Source organism: Mesitornis unicolor, unplaced genomic scaffold, assembly GCF_000695765.1.
Source record: "Mesitornis unicolor isolate BGI_N332 unplaced genomic scaffold, ASM69576v1 scaffold3172, whole genome shotgun sequence".
NCBI classification, from domain to species: domain Eukaryota; kingdom Metazoa; phylum Chordata; class Aves; order Mesitornithiformes; family Mesitornithidae; genus Mesitornis; species Mesitornis unicolor.
This window is the reverse complement of record NW_010171035.1, coordinates 1-6,883: the sequence shown is the minus strand read 5'-3', so window position 1 is coordinate 6,883 and position 6,883 is coordinate 1.

Below are 6,883 nucleotides of genomic sequence, written 5' to 3'. Positions count from 1 at the left end.
GGCGTCCATTCCCCCCCCCCCCCCCCCCCCCCTCCGTTTTGACATTTGTCTCTGGTGATTTGCATAGGAGAAGCAAACTATTACTGCCTTGACCCACAGACTGCAGAGAAAAACCCTGAAAAGGGGAGGAAACACAGGTTTCTTTCAGTTTCCTACAGAAAGCATTGCCTCTACCCTTTTTGTACACTGCCCTTCTGGATTTACATTCAAGAAGCTGTTCTTTGTGCTTCTCATTTCCATGTCAGATCTAATGCTTTTGTTTCATGAGGAAATAGCAGTCTCGTAAATGAACTTATTCTTGAAAGTCTGTGCTGAGCTGGATCAAAAGTCAGTGTAGCCCAGCATCCTGGTGTTGCCAAAACTGCATAGAGCATCAGTGTAGGTTTGGTGCAGCAGAGGTTGGATGACCATGGGTTTATATTTTGAAAGATTTGTGCCCTGTAGGAGGAGCTGAAGGCTTCCTTGCACGATTTAGGCTATGTCCACTTTAATAAGTGGTGTGGTGTAAAGGGAGCAGATCTCCAGAGTATAAAGCCCTATGTGTTGGTGTTGAGGACCCAGTGTTTGCCTTTACAGATGTTTTGGAGAGTTTTATTTCATGCTTGGTAATGTGGACAGAATGCCAGTCGATAGGTTGAGCACATGTGGTTTGATCTTGCCCAAAAGGAGTTAAGTTAACGTGCTCCAAGGCAGCTCTGTCTCATATGAACCAAGGAGCAGTAAGTGGGGATGATCAGTGAATTTGCCTCAAAAGCATATTTCTAATCTGGACTGAACTGTTCATGTCGAATCTGCCCGTGAGCGTTTGAAATCACTGTTCTTTTTTCTTTGAGACACAGAGTGGCTGCAGTGATGGCAGAAGAAATATGTTGTTAAAAATAAGTCCCATTCGATTCCTGGGGCTCTTTCCTTTTCTAATATATTGGATGTTGCTCAGTCCCTAGACACTGCTTTGCTTACTTTTTTCCTTAAAGTATGCAAAATCAGTGTGAGAAGAAAACCTGCACAAGCTTTATCTGTCACCTTCGTAAGCTGTGTTTCTTGCCTTTTAAGAATGATACAAAAAAAATTGATAGATTTCTTAGTAATAATAAAAAAGGCAGAATTATGTGTCTGTGGAATGACTTGGTCTCTGTCTTTAGAATCAGCATATGTCTGAATAGGTAAAATGAAATGAGAAATTGCTTCCTGAGGGCCTTTAAAAATGAAGCAAGGTAGCAGAGGACTGGGAGAAAATACCGATGCATTCCAGTGTATTTGTAGCAAACTAAAATGGGGTGATTTCTCTTAGAATTCCTCTGCAACCAAAAGCTAATTTATTTTCCCAGCTGTAAAGCTATTGAAGTACCAGCTTTGGAGAGCAAGTGTTTTGGGAGGCAAGCGGCTTCTATAGCATAGAGGGTCCTTTTAGACACGTAGGGAAGAAATGCATTTATTTTCAAGTGTTTTGTTAAAAGTAATTTTAAGACTTTTTAGCATCTACAAGATTTTGGAACTGTTCGGTGTTTAGTTTTTGGCTTATTCTATGTTGGCAAATAGTTTAATCCCATTACCTCCACTTCAGATTCCCATTCTAACCTTAAAACAACCGGTTTCCTTTCTTTCCTTCCTTTCTGCCTTCATTCCAAATATTGGTAGGCAGTACTCTTACCAAGTATTATGGAGTATGCTCATATTTTTTAATTAATATTTAATCTATGCACAAATCTTGTCACTGAACTAAACTTTTCATCAAAGATCCAAGTTATTTGAAAAAGTTGCGGCAGTGTTTCTTATTTTTCTTGTTTCATGTCAATTAAGTTGCAGCACCTCGAAGTAAGGTAATCTCTAAATTGGAAAACATAGTCTCAAATGATGACCGTCATGTTGAATTTGGCTCCTTGGTAAAGAAATAAGGATAATGTTTCCATTTCAATAAGCCTTCCTAAAATTGGAAACATGAAAATTATTTTCCAGCTGTAGACATCCAAAAGTATATTTCTATATTTTTAGCTTTGTTTTTCATATTTATTCTTGTTACAGCACTGAATATTTTCCATGTGATTAAGACTTGGAATTTTTATTTTGTAGCATTTATATTAGATATTTAATAAAGCTTTTGGGTGATGTGATAAATTTTTCAGAAGTAATCTGTGGCTTTACTAAATACCTAGTGGCAAACGCTTAGTAATAAACACAACTTCGAATGTGCTTTTTCTAATCTAAATTTTTAATAATTACAAACTTTTGAAGAATTTAACTTGCTAAGAATTTATTTTAAAATAAGTTTGTTTAAAAAATGCAGAATCACGAGGAGTTTGATGTAACTGCAAATGTGAGGGTTATGCCGGAGGAAAGGTTGGTTTTCATGCAGAAGGCTTGTGAAGTACTAGATCAATAGTTAATAGGTACAAATTATACCTGGGTTGGAGTAATGAGAAGGTAATACATGATCAAACTGCATCAGTCAGCTTAATTATAAAAGAAGCAGCAGGTGGAAAAAAACAGCAAACCCAAAACCCTAAAGAACAAACAAGCAACCAACCAAAACTCCCCCCAAAAAACCAACCAACCTCCCAAAAACCCTCAAACCAAAGTGCCCCCAACAAAACCCTGCAGCTGCAGCTTGAGGATGCCACCTGTGGTGGTTCCCTTCCTGTTTCACTGCTGTGGAGCTCAGCCAAGGGCTTTGCATGGACTGGGTTTGGAAGTAAAGGTTGGGTTGCAAGAACCATCTTCAGGGTGAATCTGATGTCATCACATGGAAGTAGAAGGGTATTTGTGGTCAGATGGATCTGATACAATTTAGTGGAGAGAAAGGTAATTTATTGTACTATAGATTTGGCTGCGTGTGATCTGATGCTGTTAAGGGTTGCTGGGGCAGGCTCCATCCTCACTGCTGCACATCTCTGTATTTCTCACAGTTGTGTAAGGGCTCATGTTCTGTGGAAATACCAAAGTTGTTATTCTGCAAAATGATATAAATATTGCATATATGTTGGAACAAAATACTGAAGAGCACAGCTTGTACAGTGGGATACAGATCTCCAGAATACATTTGTTTTACTCTTATCTTCATTAAGCAATCAGCTCTGCTTCTGTTGGGAGCAACAGCTGACTCATCCCTCAGTTGTGGAAGCTGTTGGAATTGCTTTTAGTGGGAATATACTCTGTTTTTTTTAAAGTGCATTATTTAATAATTACAACTTTGAATACGCCTGCCTAAGCCACACTTACGTATGATTTGTTTAAATAACTTACTTTGTAGTTTTATTAGATTACTGTAAAGGGAAGAAAAAAAAAATCACTGTTCTGCCAGAAAAAATACTTCTTTGCCAAGCAAAATAAATGTATTCTGAAATGAATATTGAAGAACAGGAAAAGATTTTTAGAATAACTAACTCTTAGTTTTTTGCAAGGGAATCTTGAGCTACAAACAAGTGAGTTTGAACTTGTAAGGTGTCATCTGCTGCTCCTGGGGCTACTGGGGTCCCAGGTCTTGCCCCAGAGTTCCCCGCTGTAATTAAGAAGTAGCTTAAACCTTCATCAAGGAGCAAGTTTCTTTGGTGTTTCTGTGCAATGATGGAGTAACTCAGGTACTGCAGAGTACCTGAAGTGCTGCAGGTTCAAACTTCATTTACTCCAATACAGTTCATCCACCCTCAAAGAAATCCCAAAGCCATTCTGGGTCTTGTCTTACCTCAGTTCAACAATATTTCAAAGCATCTTGTGTCTTTCTGCAGTTAAAGCATTTCATCATGGGAACCCACACTTCTCCTCTTTGACTCTGCCATGAGCTATTTTCAAGGCTGTTTGCGGGTTAATTAACTTCTTTGCATATTGGTTACTTAGTCTGTAAAATGCAATATTAGTTCATAAACGCTGCGGAGGTGGTCAGATCGTATCACGGTGTCATTACCGCTGCCATTCAGCTGAGGTTTAGTTTTACTCTGCCTCACCCTGCTCTGTCTCTGTGAGTGCCGCAGGTGGAGCTGGTGGGAGTCAGTAGGAGCCTGTGCAGCTTTGGTGATGTAGAGTCTGGTTAATTATTCTAATAAAGCAAGAGCCAAAGCCTTGGTATTTGGAGGCCTTTTCCAAGATTGTAAACTAACAACAGAGGTAACTCCAATGTGTCTGGCACAGCTGTTCCTATTCCTTGAGTTTAAGTGCCTGCCCTTAAGAAGTAATATAGGCTTCAATGTTTAGGCTGGTTTCATTGCAAAACTGGAGATGAATTTGTGTGCGAGGAAGTTTTACGTCTTTTAGCTATTTACATCTTTGTCTATAAACTGCACTGAAATTTTTCAAATCCTTTCAAAGAGTTTTGTTCACTCTTATGGAAAGAACTCTGAAAATTCATATTCTACAGCAGTGCTATTCATTCTTCAGGTATTGATACCTAGGTTTTGGAAAAGGTATAGGCTGGATTAGTTTGTACTGGATGGTTTAATGAATAGTATATTCTTTTTATTTTCTTTATTGAGAAACATGAAATATATGCCATTATGTAGTTATATTGCTGTTTAATATAATGCATCATGCTTATATTTACTGTCTGTATATCAGGAGTGAGCAATTTAAGTTTGCATGGTAGCATGTGGTGAAAGCAGTTGCAGAAACAAAGATAGTAAATGTTAATTTCTGAAGCTGCAATGAAGTGGTGAAGATGACATTTCTGTAGGATTGATCTCCAGGTGGATTCTGATTTTATTAATGAAATCCCTTTCTAATGCCAGGTGATGTGGTCACTACTTGCTTTATGTTGCAATTACGTCTGTTCACGTTACCTCAAATGATAAAGGATTGCAATGAGCTTTGTTGGTGAATATTACCTTCAAGTGACAAATGGTATTACATGTTTATAGTGCTGAACTGCACTTAAGATACGGGCTGTCCTCAAACTCTGGCTTGTGTTAGTGATTCTGCTAGTTAGCATCTTTTACATGTTAAGGGACTGCTTGTGGGAGTGCTGTGGGGGGCTCATTAGCTGGAAGGAGTGCTCATCCTTCTGTCTTTGATCCATATATACCACGAAAAATTGTTTTTCTTTGTCTCTGCCGTCTACTTGTTCTGTGTTATTCTTTTAAAAATCTCATTTTTGTGTGCTCAGGGTATAGGCATTTTATTTCAGATATTATCTGTAGGTGGAGTAAGTGTGACCTGTTCCATTTACTCAGAGATACCCAAGCAGTCAGGTGCCCTGTAATTGGTTATGTAGATGTGGGCAGCTTCCATTAATGCTTGGGTTTGTCCCCAGAGCAACTCCAAAAGCTTTTTTCTCTTCCACACATCACCCTGTACACACGCAATTACATAAAGTAACTTCTGAAATATGTTTAAATTGCTTTTGCTAGTTACAACTTGGATACTACCAGAGAACAGTTTTCACTTCTATCAGCAGTAAAATCAAGCAGCTCTATTAATTGAATTACTTCTTAACATCTGTTGAAATGTTCAAGTGACTTTTATCTCTGGACTTTGTGGTCTCTGAGTCAGTATTAGTTTTTAGGCTTACTCTGTTTTAAGTAATTTGTTATGCATAGCTTTGGAACATAATATGGTGTCTACATATGAAGAACAAATTTGATTAAATCATTCTGGACACTTTACAGTTCTATTGGTGAGGCTTATGCTGAAGTAGCTACAGTCTAATTATATGTATGTATGTATATACACACACATTGTATGGATTGTGCTTTACTGTCTGCCTATTCTCCTTATAAAGCATTATACCCCTTCTAATTTTACGGCTTGCAAGTTTCCTGGCTGCCAAGAGGCGGTTTGAAAAACCTTTAGGAAAGAGGCTGTAAATATGTCATTACAAAACAAATCACAGGCTCTCACCCCCTCAAGGCTTCAGCTGAAAGGAACAAACACTTTTAAGATGGTTTTTTGCAAAATAAATTCATCTATAACAGTTAAATATAACCACTTTGATTACTTGGAGGACAGAAAAAGCATTTTCTTTTTTAATCCGCCTGTTACATGAGCTCCTTAAACAGTTTCACAAATAGAACGTGTTACCAAAGATTTTTCTTTTTCTGGTAAGTATTGTAGTGGCAGATGCTGACGACAGACCTGGAGAAGATTTGACATTTAAAAACCAGAGTCTCTACAGTGTAAGCATGAGAGATGCTCCCTTTATGTAGGATTGTAAGAGTCATTTCCCCTCTACATGGTGGGGACAGAAAGGTGCGCATATTGCTCAGCCCCTTTGTAGAGGCATGAAAACTGAACCGTGGCAGCTGGTTTAAACATTATTGATTTATTTTTTTCGCTTGTTTCAGTAATTCAGATGGATGTTCAAACCTCGCTTGAATATAAGGCAGGCTCAAGGCCTGGCTATTGTAATGTAAGCAGTAAATCTGCTATTGCCAGGTTTTTCCACAAGAGGAAGATGCAGTTATTGCGATGTTTACTACGGAAGAGACCAAAAATGAAATAGAAATGTTCACTTGTGTTTAAATGAACAACTTTTCTTATTTGATTTTTTTGCTTTATTTTTACACTACTTGTACTTCATTCCTAGACTTTCAATCCAGCCTTAGTTTTATGGACAAGATGCTAAATACTGTAAAGCGAGGATTTGTGGATCTCCAGGTGTTCAGCATGCTCAGTGTGAGAGTGCTGCTAAAAATAAATTGTTTACTTCAAGTCTGCATCTGAACACTTAGAGCCACTGCTTCCTTGGTTTTTCTTCAGAATTCCGGGTGCCTGTCTGAAAATGAATGAAAAATCAGTTATTTCACATTTTAATCATACATAAATTGAGCAAAATACTTATATTTAAAGTTGGTGTCGTATTACTCTTGGGAATTAAGTTGTTGATCAGATACCTGGCTGTTTCCTTTGTAGCACATCAGATGATAAAAAAGCACAACTACTGTCTGTCTTTGATGCAAAA